Source organism: Ceratotherium simum, chromosome X, assembly GCF_057802395.1.
Source record: "Ceratotherium simum simum isolate JZ-2026a chromosome X, ASM5780239v1, whole genome shotgun sequence".
Taxonomy (NCBI): domain Eukaryota; kingdom Metazoa; phylum Chordata; class Mammalia; order Perissodactyla; family Rhinocerotidae; genus Ceratotherium; species Ceratotherium simum.
In genome coordinates this window covers 88,003,468-88,020,563 of record NC_141940.1, presented here as the reverse complement: position 1 = coordinate 88,020,563, position 17,096 = coordinate 88,003,468, and positions in this window count along the sequence as shown.

The window sequence follows — 17,096 nt, the reverse complement described above, 5'->3', positions numbered from 1 at the left end:
ACCAGGGAAATGAAAGATTTGTACACTGAAAACTACAAACATTGCTGAAAGACATTAAAGAAGACCTAAATAAATAGAAGGCCATCTCATATTCATGAGTAGGAAGACAATATTGTTAAAATGTCAATATTACCCAAAATGATCTACAGATTCAACACAACCTCTATCAAAATTCCAACAGCCATTTTTTTTTCAGAAATGGAAAAGCAAATCATCAAATTCATATGAAATTATGAGGGGACTCAAATAGCCAAAATGATCTCAGAAAAGAAAAACATATTTGGAGGATTCACATTTCCAGATTTCAAATCTTACTAAAGGCTACAGTAATCAAAATAATGTGGTACTGGCATAAGGATAGATATATAGACCAATAGAATAGAATGGAGAGTCCAGAAGTAAACCCATACATATACGCCCAATTGATTTTTGACAAGGGTGCCAAGCACATTCAATGGAGAAAGAACAGTCTCTTCAACAAATGATGTGGGGACAACTGGATTTCTACATGCAAAAGAATGAATTTAACCGCTACCTCATATCATGTACAAATGTTAACTCAAAATTCATCAACAACCTAAATATAATAGTTAAAAACACAAAACTCTTAGAAGAAAATATGGGGGTAAATCTTCATGACCTCGAATTTGGCAATGGATTCTTAGATATGACACCAAAAGTATGAGCAACAAAATAAATATAACTTAATTGAACTTCATAAAAATTTAAAACTTTTGTGATTAAAGTACACATTTAGAACGTGAAAAGACAACCTATAGAATGGGAGAAAATATTTGAAAATCATATATCTGATAAGGGTTTAATATTTAGAATATATAAAGAACTCTTACAACTCAACAACATATAAAGACAAACAACCCAATTGAAAAATGTGAAAAGAACTTGAGGGGCCATCCTGGTGGCATAGAGGTTAAGTTCGTGCGTTCCAGTTCGGCAGCCTGGGGTTCACGAGTTCAGATCCTGGGCACGGACCTACTCACCACTCATCAAGCCATGCTGAGGCAGCATCCCACGTAGAAGAACTAGCAGGAGTACAACTAGGATATACAACTATGTACTGGGGTTTTGAGGAGAAAAAAAGGAAAAGAAAAAGGGGAAGATTGGCAACAGATGTTGTTAGTTCAGGGCCAAGCTTCCTAAAAAAATATGTTAACAAAAAAAGGAACTTGAGCAGACATTTCTAAAAAGAAGCTATACAAATGGCAATAAGCAAACGAAATGATGCTTAACATCATGAGTCATTAAGGAAATGCAAATAAAAATCACAATGAGTTACCTCTTCATACCTACTTAGGATGGGTATAATTTTTAAAAATGGAAAATATTAAGTGTTGGCAAGAATGTAGTGAAACTGAAACCCACATACAATGCTGGTGGGAATGTAAAATGGTTCAGTTGCTGTGAAAAACAATTTGACACAAAAAGCTAAACATAGAATTACCATATGACTCAGTAATTCTATTCATAGATGTATATCCAAAAGAATTGAAAACAAGTTTCAAACACATAGTTGTATGCAAATCTGTATTATAGCATTATTCACAATAGTCAAAAGGTAGAAGCAACCCTAGAGTCCATCAACAGACCAATGTATAAGCAAAATGTAGTATATCCATACAATGAAATATTATTCAGTCTTGAAAAGGGACAGAGTTCTGACACATGTTACAACATGGATGCACATTGATAACATTATGCTAAGTGAAATAAGACAGACACAAAGAACAAATACTTCATGATTCCACTTATATGAAATATATAGAAGAGGCAAATTCATAGGGACAAAAGCAGATTAATAGTTACCAGAGTCTGGGGAGGAGAATGAGAGTTGTTGCTTAATGTTTATAGAGTTTCTGTTTGGAGTGATGAAAAAGTTTTGGAAATAGATAGTAGTGATGGTTGCATGACATTGTAAATGTAAGTAAAGTAATGCCACTGAATTGTACACTTAAAAATGGTTAAAATGACAAATTTTATGCTATATATATTTTAGTGTAATAAAAAAGAGAGTGGAGGAGGTGGTGGAATTAGACGATACAAAAATGACAACAGTAAAAATAACTTCCCAGTTGCAAAAAATAAAAAATAAAAACTTGAAAATGCAAACTAATTTATTGTGTCAGAAATTAGGTCTGTGATTGCCTGAGGAGGGAGAAATTACAAAGGGGACAGGAGGAAATTTTGGAGGTGATTGATATAAGTATTATATTGATTGCAGTGATGGTTTCATTATATATACATACATCAGAATTCACTAAAGTGCACATTTTTAATATGTGCAGTTTAACATATGTCAATTATACCTCAACAAAGCAGTTTTTAAAAAAATGAAAACTTATTCAGTTACCAGTTTTGTTAAAGACTGGGTCTACATAATCAACAAGAAAAGCCCAGTCTCTGCTGTCATGGAGCTTACACTCTAGCAAGGAAGATAGGCTTTAATCAAATAATCACACAAACCACTGCTTAATTAGAAACTGGGATATGTCCTAGGAAGGAAAATTATGGGGAGCTTTGAAAGCATATTAATGTGGGGCCTAGTCTAGTCTGGGAATAATTAGGGAAGGCTTTCCAATTTGAGTTAAGGCCTTTGAGTTAAGGGTTGGTGGATGAATAGGTATTAACTATGCATGGATTAATGGAGATGGAGGGATTGGAAGGAGGCAGATTTTCAGTACAGAGAACAGATTATGCAAAGGTCCTGAGGTATAAAAGAGCTTAGCGTATTTGAAGAACAAAAAGAAGGCCAATGTGGCTAAGGCATAATGACTGGGGAGAGAGGGGTAGTAGAAAAGCCTTAAAAGATAGGCAGGGTCAGATTACGTAGCATGTTATAAGCCATATTGTTAAGGATTTGGATCTTCATCTTAAGAAAAGTGTAAAGCTATTGAATGGTTTTAAGTAGAAGAATAACTTGATCAGATGTGAATTTTGAAAGAAAAACTCTGGCTGCTATGTGAAGAATGGACTGTAGAAGGACAAGAGTAGCATCAGAGAAACCAATCAGGAGGCTCCTGCAATGAATGGTCCAGGCAATAGACGACAGTGGCTTGGTCCAGGGTGGAGATAGTGGAGTTGGCAAGAAGCAAACAAATTTGAGATTTTTTTTTTTATGAATTGGATAAGAGGATGAGTCTTGAGGAAAAAGGAATGCTCTGCAATAATTCTTATCAAACTACAACCTGCAGGCCAAATCTGGCCCACTGCCTGTGTTTGTAAATAAAGTTTTATTGGAACACAGCTACACTCATTGGTTTATGTATTGTCTATGGCTGCTTTTGTACTACAATGGCAGAATTGAGTAGATGTGACAGAGACTATTTGTGGCTCTCAAAGCCTAAAATATTTACTATCTGGCTCTTCACAGAACAACTTTGCTGACCTCTGATCTACGATGAAGACACTTAGGTATCTGGCTTGTGTGACTAGATGAATGGATGGTCAGTACAGGTAGAGAGAGAAAAAGGCAGAGAGGAAGGGAGGAGAGGTAGAAGGAGCAGCCTCCTGGAGGAAGAAGTCTGTGGTAATATAGGACAATAGAGAATGTGGGGAGTGGTCCTAGAACAGTGCAGCAGGGGTGAGAGGTGAGGCCACAGTAACCACAGTATGTATACATGTATGTACCAGAAGTGTTCAGATAGGTCAGAGAACTGAATGGGAGGCTGGTAGCAAGGGAAGAGGAGATTCCTTTTTGTGCCAACATCATTTTTTCAGTGGCTTAGTTAGGGACAGAAGACAAAAAGCACAAAAGCCTATGCCTAAATTGGATAATGAGTCAGAATCCAAATCATAACATTTATTGAGTTATCAGTACATGCTAAGATCTGTTCTAAGCACATGACCTACAACATGATTCCTCACAATAACTCTAAGAAACAGATTCTCTTATTGTAACCACTCTACAGATGAGGAAACTGTATCACAGAAAGGTGAAGTTAAGAGTTAGTGGCAGGGCTAGAATTTGAGCCTAGGCAGAGGCTCTGCTCTTAATCACATTATGAAACCAAATGAAATGGAAGAGAGACCTAGCCTTGCCTTCTGGAGAAATAGATCCAATTTACGCTTGGGAGTTTCACTTCGGAAAGACACCCTTGCCTTGCTACAGTTTAGGGTTTTCATTAGCTAGTATTCATAACACAGTGTTGAAGGGAGATTTTGTGAGCAGGCATCAGCATCCGTGAGCATCAGCTCTAAGGTCTGCACAGAGCATCTTATGGTCTCTTGAATACCTGCTCCCCACCTCCACAACACTCAGCCACCAGAGTTGAGCAAGAAGTGAATCTGCAATTTTACCCTCTTCCTTCTCCTTCTGAGCGGCTCCACTGCCTTCTGAGGAGATACTTTTTAATCTTCAAGTCCCCAGATACCAGTTGTCCTCTTCAGCACACCAGCTGCCTACCTTGAAAAAGCCTCTGCCTACCTCAGTAGACAGGCTCCTCAGATTATCTGCCCTCAGCCCAGATAGAGCCATGTCCCAGCTGTTAGCACCAATTTCCCTCTTTCTCCCCACTTTCAGCACCAATGAGAAGCCAGCCAGACAAATAGCAAAAAAACCAACCCTCCAAATAACAAGATTGGAAATACCTTTCTAATCTGGGTCCCAGGGAAGAAGTTCCAGGTACCACCTTCACCCCATCTACCTGTCCCTGTCCCCTACTACTCCACGCACTACCATTGGACCAGAAGCCCATTGGTTGTCCTCATTTTAGGGTCATTTTTCTATTTGCCTTCCTCTTCTTCTCAGATTTCCTGGAACTTCTCTACTTGGCCTGAGGCTCCTTCTGCCTGCACTTATGAAGCTTCCTTCCTGGCTGCTGTTCCCAGATCAGCCTCCAGCTGGAGAATTGATTGGAACTAGAATTGGTCTGGTTTTGCCAAATGTCTGTTCAGATTGGAGGTTTCATCCTTTTTATAGTCTCTGCATCTCCTTCTCTTTCTTGAGGGCATCTCTTCTTCTCTCACTGTGTGGTATATTCTAATTTCACGGTCAAGGGCAAGGCTAAACAGAGCCCCTTCTACTTCTGAGGAGCCAAAGAACAAATATGGGTGCCAGATGTCACTGCTGTTATTGCCAGCCCTGCCCGCCTGGCAGCCTTGAAGCCCCTTTAGAAGGTCTGGTATGAAGTACATACCCTAATTCAAGGAGCTTAACAATCAACATGAATCACTTTTGTAAATCTAAGATTCTGAACTTAGGTCTAAAACATGACCTAGTAGAGGTTATTAAAGGATGATGGAGCTTAGCAGCAGGCTGACAAGAAAAGGCTTGAGGGCTTCAGTCTCAGTCCTCAGTGCAGTGTGGTGTGGCTACCAAAAAGCAGTGAGAAGATAGTCTGCATAACCACAAGTGTGGTGTCCACAGCGAGGAAGACGATGGCCCTGCTCACGTCCAACCTCCAGCCAGTACACAATGGTATGGCCATAATGGTTGTTAAAATATTGAAATCCTTCCATACTAATTGGCAAATAGAAGTAGCCCAGAAGCCCCAAATGCCTCTTCTGTTACCCTAATGATAGCCTGGAGCCTTAACCTCTCCAGCTCAGAAATTAGTGAGTTAGTGCCCAGCCCAAGAGGATTGCTGAGGTGGGACATATGGGACCTGCTTCAGTGCTGAGACCACTCTGATAGGTCATGTCTATGCTGTAATGGGTTGCTAAATATGTTGAATATCACCTAAATACTTACATTATCACCCCAGGTCCTGCTCTGCTCCATCCCAATGAGAACATATCAGTTGAAGGTGAGAGTACTGATCAAGAAAATCACTTATAAAAAGCAGTAAAAGAAGCAAACCTTCTACTAAGTGTTTTATATGCATTAGCCCATTTAAGCTGCATTATTACCTTATGAAGTATAAACCAATATTATAATTTTTATGCTGGGGAAACTGAGTCATAGAGAGGTCAAAAACTTAACCAAATTTCCACAGAGTGTGGGTTAATAGTTGGTACAAGATTTCTTTTTGAGGTGATGAAAATTTTCTATAACTGATTGTGGTGATGGTTGCCCAACTCTGAATAAACTAAAAAGTATTGAATTTGACACTTTAAATGGATGAATAATTATATGGTATGTGAATTATATATCACTAAAACAGAGAGAGAGAGAGAGAGAGAGAGAGAGAGGAGAGAGAGGGAAAAGGGTCTGGCCAGGGAGCAAGAATGGCAGAGGTAGCTGTGTTCAAATATGTGAAAGACATTCCTGAGAATGAGGAGCAGTCCTCTCTGGTTGGTTGTCCTGAGGGCAGAACGTGGGTGTGTAGGAGGAAGTTACAGGGGAGCAGGTTTGGCTCACCAGCAGGAAGAACATTCTGTCAAGTGCAATCCTGTGCCTGCTGAGGCAGGGAGCTTCCAGGTCTGTCCCAGTTCACTTAGAAACTGGGTGGGGAGAGCTTGGCACAAAGTCTGAGGAGGGGCGTCCTACACCAGGTAGAGAGGGTGGGAGCAGGCAATCTGAAAAAGTTTCTAGCCTGAGTCTGATAATGGCCTGGAGGGAGAAAGATTGCTGAGGTGGGTCACATGGACTCTAGGCCCTTGTGCACCTGACACTCCGGTGCCTTGGGTCGGCTCTGTCTGTCTCTTGCCTGCCTGTTTCCTGGGTGGCCGAAAGGAGCCTGTGAGGTTCAGGATGGGAGACTGCAACCTCTGCCTCTCAAAGACACACGGGCTGTTTCTCCTGCAGCAGTCAAGGTCCCAAGTCCACACTGGAGTTCCTTCCCCTGTCCAGCTCCCTGAATCTAAAGTTTAATCCTGGGAGCAAGAGAACAGGAGGGACTCAGGCTGTCATGGATCTTGGTGGCATTGCCTCTGATTAGATCTTGTAAACACTGTTAACAGAGTTATTCTCTGGGTTCCTTGGAGTGTACAGCAGTGTAAAGAGTGTATCGGTGAGGGAGAAGCCAGGAAGAGGGTAAATCTCCTTCAGGTTACGAGTCTGAGTACCTGGTCCCATTTTGTGGCAGATGGGAAAGCAGAGGCCACAGAGAGTAAATGACCTGTCCGAGGTCATAGTGGATTATTGAATTAGTATATAGTGAATTAATGACAAACTCAGAATAATTAAATATGACTCTGTTTCTTGGCCCAGGACTACTTATTCTCTCTCTCTCTCTCTCTCTCTCTCTCTCTCTCTCTCTCTATATCTATCTATCTAATCTTTCTATCCACATATCTACATAGCCAAACCTATGTTTGATCAAAGGGTGGAAGAATTGTCTTAAATAAGGGTCACGTGTTATATCACATGACAGTCATGTATCTGGAACAGACTATGCTCATTCTAACTTCCAAGGCTTTACTCAAGTTGTTCCCTTACCTGGAGTATCCTCTCCTCCCTTCCCTCCCTGCCTTTTCTCTTTCCCACCTTCATAAATCTTAACCATTCTTCAAGGTCCAGCAGCTCAGTCCACTTTTGCCTTCTTGGGGTCTCTGAGCCCACTCATTTGGCTCTTTAGCACATTTTGTAATGGAATCCAAGGGTTTCTTTTATCTTCCCAACTAGAGAGCAAAGACTAGGTCTCAGCCTCTTTGTATCTATTATAATTTCCTTCTCCTGAGGCTAGGCCCCAATTAAGTGCTCAGGAAATCCAGATTAAAATCCAGTTGATGAGGAATGGATGTAGTACAAGCCACTCAAGCAGTTAGTCACATAGCTGTAGCTATATATTTTTGATGAAATCACATTAAAATTACATAAGATATGTAGCATAGCTCTCACATCAAGTCTGAAGTCTCCTACACTTTCCAAACCTCACTAAGTCCTCTTCCAGCAGCCCCTCTGTGATTAAATGGTCAGTGGGCTGTTTGCGTGCCCATCCCTGTACTGGTCCTGTGGGTACTACTAAAGAAGAAGAAAATACTACAAGTTCTGCTCCAGCTTTCACATAGGAAGATGTCTGCAACCTCCACTCACTGTTGTCTCTCTGGTTCCAGTCCAGGCATTGTACCTTCTTATACTCAATCCAACCTCCTTTAGATCAGTCCCTCAGTTCAGTCTGTCTGTAAACCTCTCCCCCGCTTCTCTCTCCTTTGTACTCTCCCACTCAAACCTCAGTCAGCAGCTGCCAGCAGTGAGGGGCTCCGAGAACCCAAATGGGGATTTTTCAGACACTTCACCTTCTCTTCACTGTTAAAAAATTTGTTTTGCTCACAAGTGATTGGATTCCTCTTGCCCTCAGTGTGGCTGGGTGAATGAGGCACTTTTCCTAAGCAGACCAAAGAGGGTCACAGACGGAGCAAAATCTAGCCACCTTTGTCTCTGAAAATCCTAGCATGTTTAAACTGTAATCATCTTCCCAGGCCCTTCCTACACACTAGCCCAGGACATTTTAGAGCAATGTGTGGTTATTTCCCTCCCTACTCCCTTTTTTCTTGGGAACCAAGGTTGCTGGACCACTGCTTGACTTTTTGTCCTCCTCCCTACTTGTTCTCTCATTCCTGGTGTCCAAGGTAGACAATTTGTAGCCTAGACTGGGACACATTGATTTAATTCAAGTCCCTCATTTGCTCTGTGCCTTGGTCGCTCCCTTTCTCAATGGAGACCTACTGTGCATAGGGTGGAACATTTTCCTAACACTTCACAGGTCCTTTCTCTTTGTCATGTTGCTTGATCTAGTCTGTTTCTTTCTGTACCCAGGGACTCTTCCTGCCAAGCGCTGACCACCTCCAGGCCTCTAATAGGGGTGAATGCCAGATATTCAGCAGACTTTGTAGCCCACAGCCTACAAGAGGGCTATTTACATGTCTATTTATATAAGACCATGCTCAAACATGATCTAGGAGTTGTGGGCCTCTTAGCACTGGCAGGGCCAACCCTAGTGTCTTTATCTAACCTTTTGGGGGGTTGCCACTCACCTGTGAGTGTTAAGCTAAGCTACATGGAATCTAAGCTTCAGGGCCTGAACAAATGATTTGGGATATTTTCTAAGTTTAGTTTTAGTGTATACACTGTGCTGTTAAGATGACAGTGCATTTCCACATCTTTTGTTTCATTTGATCCTGATGAGAAATATTCTTATCCCCATTTTTGCATGTGAAAATATTAAAGCATAGTAATAACATTAATGACTAACATTCATCAATCACTTTTTATGTCCCAGATAGTGCTTTAAGCACTATGTATGTATTTCTCTCACAACATATTTCCCTCACAACTACCTCATAACTTAGTTATTACAATTATCCTAATTTTAAAGATTGGGAAACTGTGGCCCAGAAAGGATAAGGGACTTGCTCAAGGTCACACAGCTGGTTAGTGGTGGTGCCTTATTTTGAACATAGGCAGCCTGGCTCCAGAGCCCACATGTGTAAAACTTATGCTATTTGGACCTAGGAAGGTTGAAAGGTTAATTCACTCACTCAAAGCCACAAAAATTGTTAGATGATAGATTCTAGGCTGGACACTAGGCTTTCTGACTCCAAATTCTGTGCTCTTTTCACTGTGTATTCATTTATTCACTCATCCAACAAACATTTATTAAGCACTACTGTGTGCCAAGCAATGTACTAGGCACTGGGCATAAAATTGCTGCTCATAAGGAACACATAGTCTGGTGGGAGAGATAGACAAGTAAACAAAAAGCAAAGCATAGCATGATGATTAGGAGTGTAGCTTTCATGCTCAGTGTATCTAGGTTCAAATCACAACACTACTACATGTTAGCAGTAGAACCTGAACCTTGATATCCTCACCTGTAAAATAGAGATGATAATATCAGTACATTCCTAATAGGATTGTCATGGTGATGACTGAATGGATTAATATATGCAATAAACTTAGAAAGTTGCCCAGCACATAATAAGTGATAGATGTTATTATTATTGTTATTGTTATTGGTTCCTCTGTTCTATGATAGAGTGTCAGTGGCTAAGAGAAGGTCCCGACCCAGTTTGAAGAAGAGACAGAGGATGCATGGATGGAGGACCGAGAAGAGGTAGGCAGGGGCCAGATCATGCAGGGCCTTGAATGCCATGCATTATGCCAAGTTATGTAGCAGAATAGGATTGAAGCAAAGCCTCTGAAGAGCTGGTTGACTGACACCTACATTTCTGCTATTTCAAGGAAGTGCAGGCTGGGTGATGAACCCGTACATGCGGTCTAGTACTCCCAGCATGCAGCAAACCTTTTTTCTCTAGCTCAGGTTCATAGGATTGAATAGCTGTGAGTGGCCATATGAACTGCTGGTCTATTTTGACAGAAACTCAACTCTCCCTCAGTTGTCAGCAGCCTTCTGCTCCACTTGGCAAGAGCTGCAGGTCATCATGTCCCCATATAATCCCCACGGCTCAGGCAGTGACCCAGGAGTAATGAGGCTATTGGACAATAGCTTTTGGAGCTGACTTCTATAAAGTGAGGATTTGTGAGCAGGGTGGGTGGAGAGAAAAAGGATGTGACATTGCACTGGGCTGCTGGGTAGTCTGAGGCCAAAGGAGCCAGACACCTTAAGGATCTAGCTAGGATGTCTTCCAAACAGCTTGAGATGTTTCAATCTGCCCACAGGGATTGTTTTTCATAAAATCATTTATTGCAATTTGGGCCAGACAAGCCAGTGTCAGTTTTAAGGCCACTGTAGTCTTTTCGTTATTTGTTTCCCATATTCTCTTTTTTCAAAGTCACCCGATTGAGCTGCTAGACCCTGGGAAGTTTGGGAAGAAAAATAAAAATCATTCCTCACATTTGTACAATGCTTTATGATTTACAGAGAACTCCCATATTCATTGGATTCTAAAGTACCCCTGGAAGGGAGGCAGGGCAAGCATTTGCATGGTCATCATTTCCTATTTTACAGATGGGCAAATTGAGGCAAAGAGAAGGGAAGGCACATGCCCAGAGTCACACAGCTAGTGAGTCGTGGAGCTAGGACTCTGTTTCAGCATAGTTTCCTATGCTGCATAACAAATTACCACAAACTTAGCAGCTTAAAACACCACACATTTATTATCTCACAATTTGTTTTGTCAGAAGTCTGAGCATGGCTTAGATGAGTCGTCTGCTTAGGGTCCTGCAAGGCTGCAATCAAAGTGTTGGCCAGAGCTGGGTTCTCATCTGAAGGCTCAACAAAAGAACAATCTGCTTCCCCACTCATGTGGTTGTTGGCAGCATTCAGTTTCTTGCAGTTATAGGATTCATGGCAGCTTCAAAACTAGCAAGGGAAAAGAGAACAAGTCTGCTAGCAAGATGGTGTCATATATACATAAGGTAATCCTGAGAGTGACATCCCATCACCTTTGCCGTATTGTATTGGTTAGGAGCAAATCATAGGTACTCACTCAAGGGGAGGGGATTACACAGGGGCATGAATGCCTATGATTGCCACCTTAAAGTCTGTTTTCCATAGACTCCAACCCAGCTTTGTCTGACTCTAAATCCAGCAATCTTTCCACTGGATCACACTGTGGCCACTAGCGATGCATGGCATCCATTCCTACTACTATCAAATGTATCTACACCTATTCAAAGGTGCATTTGCTAAGCACAGTGTAGAATCAATCTAAGAAGCCTCTCTGCCCTTAAAACCATGCTGTGGGTCACACAGCCTAGGGTCCCAACCAACTGACATATGGACACACGCCCACTTTCTTAGAAAAAAAAATTCATCAGTTCTAAAGATGGAATGTTGTTTTGGGACAATTTTGTTTAAACCCTGAGCTTGTTATCTTCAAAAAAGGATGCATGTCTTTTCATTTTAGGAGACTTCAGCTCTTATCCTGACAACTTCCAAATTACTTACAAAGGCAAAGGGAGTCATGCTGTGTTTTGCTTCTTTTGCCTTTGTGGCAAAGTCCCATTAGTTTGATCCCATTAATGAAGGTCAGAGAAGAAGTGGCCTTGGAGGAAAGGGGTTAAATAGAGCTCTTCAAATCTCCCAGCCAGGACCAGAAAGCTCTCTGTGGATGGCTTCTAACATTTAGGCTTGCCTGCAAAGAAGCCCTGTGGCTCTCTCCAGAGGCCTGTTCTTAATTGACAATAAGGGCTACCTCAACTATTCATTTCATTTCATTCATTCATTCAGTCTTTCAATAAGGATTTATTAAGGACTTCTTTGTGTAAGGCACCATTCTAGGTACTAGCAATACTGAGATCACTGTTCTTATACTCAAGAAGCTCGCAGTGGAGTGAAGACTCAGACAAGAAAACAATCAGAAAGCTGTAGAATTGCTTTAATGGAACCATGCACTGAACCTGTGGGATTCTGTCTGAGGGGGTCAGAAAAGAGACGTGCTTACTTAAGATTGCAAACCCAAAGCTTCCAGGACCAAGCAAATGAATCAAACAGGTGGATACAGGGAGTGGTGGATTTTGTACTAAACTGAAGGACATTGTAATAAAAAAATGTAAACACCATGTGGTCCTAATAAAACATAGCCTGCAAGCTGCCCATTTGTGACCCCAGCTTAGACAAAAGAGGTAGTGTTTGTGCTAAGATTTAAATAAAAGCAAACATTTATATAGACGTTACTGTGTACCAGGTATGCTTATAAACAATTTAAATGTTTTAACTCATTTAATCTCCATAACAAGCCTATTAGGTAGTTACTTTTATTAGCCCTTCTTTATAGATGGGGGAACAGAGATCCAAAGAAGTTAGATAATTTGCCTGAGCATACAAAGCTAATAACAAGAGCTGGAATTTAAATTCAGGCAGCCAAGCTTCTGAGCCCATGCTCCAAACTACCACGTCCTCAGCTTCTGCTAAAAGTTGATTAAGTGAAAGGTGGCGAGAGAGCATGCTATGCAGAAGAAGCAGCATGTGCAAAGATGGAGGCCTGGAGATTCTGAGGGATTCCAGGGTCTATAAACAGTGTAGTATTTCTGGAATAGTAAGTGTGTGTTTTGAGGTGCTGGTGGGAGGAATAGGTGAAGCAAGGGAAGGAGTTGGATAGAAAGAAATGAGGATAGACAGAAAAATCAACAAGGCATTCATATGCGATGCAACAATCTTATTCATTCCTTGGATAGATGTTTATTAAGCACTTGCTGTATTCCAAACACTTAGAAGGCATTGTACCAAGTGCTGAGATATACCTAGGCACAAGGTGTTTGGGGGGCTCAGAGAAGGGGCATCAAACTCAGCATGAAGGAGTCTGGGAGCACACCCCAGGAAAATGATTGGATTGACCTAAGTCTTGAAGGATAAGTAGGGGTTTATTGGACAAAGGAAACAGGAGAGGACATTGTAAAGAGAGGGATCAGGGTATGAAAAGGCATTTCTGAACCCACGGAAGAATGATCTTCTTGTCTCAACTTTTCCTTTTCCTTTTTATCCTCTCACCTACTTACATGTCACAATGGGAAATAGAAAGCCAGAGAAGAACTGGGCTAATAGTTGCTCCACAGGATTTCCATGTTCTAGCATACCTAGCAGAGGCAACGGGGATAAATTTGGGGTAAGAATACCTGAGTTTGGGCTCAGGCACTTTATCCACATTAACTCCAATTGACTCCAATCAATCAACCCTACAAGATTTTTTTTTTTATTGATGTTTTAATGGTTTCTAACATTGTGAAATTTTGGGTTGTACATTTTTGTTTGTCCATCACCACATATATGACTCCCTTCACCCCTTGTGCCCACCCCCCACCCCCACTGCCCTGGTAACCACAGTCCAGTTTTCTCTGTCCATGTGTTGGTTTATATTCCACATATGAGTGAGATCATACAGTGTTTGTCTTTCTCTTTCTGGCTTATTTCACTTAACATAATACGCTCCAGGCCCATCCATGTTGTTGCAAATGGGACAATTTTGTCTTTTTTTATGGCTGAGTAGTATTCCATTGTATATATATACCACATTTTCTTAATCCAATCGTCAGTCGAGGGACACTTAGGTTGCTTCCACTTCTTGGCTATGGTGAATAATGCTGCAATGAACATAGGGGTGCATGAGCCTCTTTGGATTGTTGATTTCAGGTGCGTTGGATAGATTCCCAATAGTGGGATGGCTGGATCATAGGGCATCTCTATTTTTAATTCTTTGAGGAATCTCCATACCGTTTTCCATAGAGGCTGCACCAATTTGCATTCCCACCAGCTGTGTATGAGGGTTCCTGTTTCGCCACATCCTCTCCAACATTTGTTGTTTTTTGTCTTGGTGATTTTAGCCATTCTAACAGGCGTGAGGTGGTATCTTAGTGTTGTTTTGATTTGCATTTCCCTGATGATTAGTGATGTTGAGCATCTTTTCATGTGCCTATTGGCCATCTGTATATCTTCCTTGGAGAAGTGTCTGTTCATTTCCTCTGCCCATTTTTGATCGGGTTGTTTGTTTTTGTTGTTCAATTGTGTGAGTTCTTTATATATTATGGAGATCAACCCCTTGTCAGATGTATGTTTTGCAAATATTCTCTCCCAGCTGGTTGGTTGTTTGTTCATCTTGATTCTGGTTTCATTTGTCTTATAAAAGCTCTTTAATCTGATAAAGTCCCACTTGTTTATTTTTTCTTTAGTTTCCCTAGTCTGGCTAGGCATGTCATCCGAAAAGATTCCTTTAAAAGCAATGTCAAATAGTGTGTTGCCTATATTTTCTTCTATGAGTTTTATAGTTTCAGGTCTCACCTTCAGGTCTTTGATCCATTTTGAGTTAATTTTTGTGAATGGCGATAGCACATGGTCCACTTTCATTCTTTTGCATGTGGCTGTCCAGTTTTCCCAACACCATTTGTTGAAGAGACTTTCCTTTCTCCATTGCATGTTCTTAGCACCTTTGTCGAAAATTAGCTGTCCGTATATGTGTGGTTTTATTTCTGGGCTTTCAATTCTGTTCCATTGATCTGTGTGTCTGTTTTTGTACCAGTACCATGCTGTTTTGATTACTATTGCTTTGTAGTATGTTTTGAAGTCAGGAATTGTGATGCCTCCTGCTTTGTTCTTTTTCTTTAGGATTTCTTTAGCTATTCAGGGTCTTTTGTTGCCCCATATAAATTTTAGTATTCTTTTTTCTATTTCTGTGAAGAATGTCATTGGGATTCTGATTGGGATTGCATTGAATCTGTAGATTGCTTTAGGTAATATAGACATCTTAACTATGTTTATTCTTCCAATCCACGTGCATGGGATATCTTTCCATTTCTTTATGTCATCGTGGATTTCCCTCAATAATGTCTTGTAGTTCTCATTGTATAGGTCCTTCACCTCCTTGGTAAGATTTATTCCTAGGTATTTTATTCTTTTTGATGCAATTGTAAATGGTATTATCTTTTTGAGCTCTCTTTCTGTTAGTTCATTATTAGCATATAGAAATGCAACTGATTTTTGTAGATTGATTTTGTACCCTGCAACTTTGCTGTAGTTGTTGATTGTTTCTAACAGTTTTCCAACATATTCTTTAGGGTTTTCTATATATACAATCATGTCATCTGCAAATAGTGAGAGTTTCACTTCTTCGTTACCTATTTGGATTCCTTTTATTCCTTTTTCTTGCCTAATTGCTCTGGCCAAAACCTCCAGTACTATGTTGAACAGGAGTGGTGAGAGTGGGCAGCCCTGCCTCATTCCTGTTCTCAGAGGAATGGCTTTCAGTCTTTCCCCGTTGAGTATGATGTTAGCTGTGGGTTTGTCATATATGGCCTTTATTATGTTGAGGTACTTTCCTTCTATTCCCATTTTATTGAGAGTTTTTATCATAAATGGATGTTGTATCTTGTCAAATGCCTTCTCTGCGTCTATTGAGACGATCATGTGGTTTTTATTCTTTGTTTTGTTGATGTGATGTATCATGTTGATTGATTTGCGGATGTTGAACCATCCCTGCGTCTCTGGTATAAATCCCACTTGATCATGGTGTATGATCTTTTTAATATATTGTTGTATTCGGTTTGCCAATATTTTGTTGAGGATTTTTGCATCAATGTTCATCAGCGATATTGGCCTGTAACTTTCTTTCTTTGTATTGTCTTTGTCTGGTTTTGGTATCCAAAATACTTACATTCTTTGATCTAGTAATTCTACTCCTGAGAGTCAATCCTAAGGGAAAAATTCAATAGAAAAAAAAAGCTGTGTGTATGAATGTGTTTTATAATAGTAAGAACACAGAAAACACCTAAAACTCAACAACAGGGTAAAGGCTATGCAAATTTAAAATGATAGTTATGAAAACTGTGCAGAAACATGGAACTATATGTTAGAGATGAGAAAACTGAGGCACAGGGAAGCCAAGTCAGTTATCTAAGTTCACCCAGTCAATAAGTGGTAAAGCTGGGACTTGAACCCAAGCAATGCAGCAATCAGGGTCTGTGGGTATCTTAGTCAGCTCAGACTGCCACAACAAAATACCATAGACAGGGTGGCTTAAACAACAGAAATTTATTTTCTCACAGTTCTGGAGGCTGGAAAGTCAAAGATCAAGGGTCTGGCAGAGTTCAGTTTTTGGTGAGAGCTCTCCTCCTGACTTGCAGACAGCTGCCTTCTCACTGTGTCCTCACATAGTGGAGAGAGAGATTACTGATGGCTCTTTTTCTTTCCGAAGGACACCAGTTCTGTCAGATCAGGACTCCACTCTTATGACCTTATTTAGTTTTAATCACCTCCTTAAAGATCCTATCTCCGTACAGTCACATGGGGGATTAGGGCTTCCACATATGAATTTTGGGGGGACACAATTTAGTCCATAGCATTCTGCCCCGGTCCCCCAAAATTCATGTCCTTATTGCATGCAAAATACATTCATTCCATCCCAACAACCCCCAAAGTCTTAATTCATTCCAGCATCACTCTAAAGTCTAAAGTCTCATCTAAATATCATCTAAATCAGATATGGGTGAGACTCAAGGTACAGTTCATCCTGAGGCAAAATTTCTCTCTAGCTGTGAACCTGTGAAACCAAACAAGTCACGTGCTTCCAAAATACAATGGTGGGACCAGCATATGATAATCGTTCCTACTCCAAAAGGGAGAAACAAGAAAGAAAGAAGGAGTGAAGTCCAAGACCTAGCAAGGCAAATTCCATCAGATGTTAAGGCTTGAGACTATCCTCTTTGGCTTGATGCCCCACCTTCTGGACCCACAGGGTCCCACCCCCAAGGCTCCCAGCAGCCCAGTCCCCACAGCTCTAGTCAAGGGCCATCTGGCTTGTTGAAA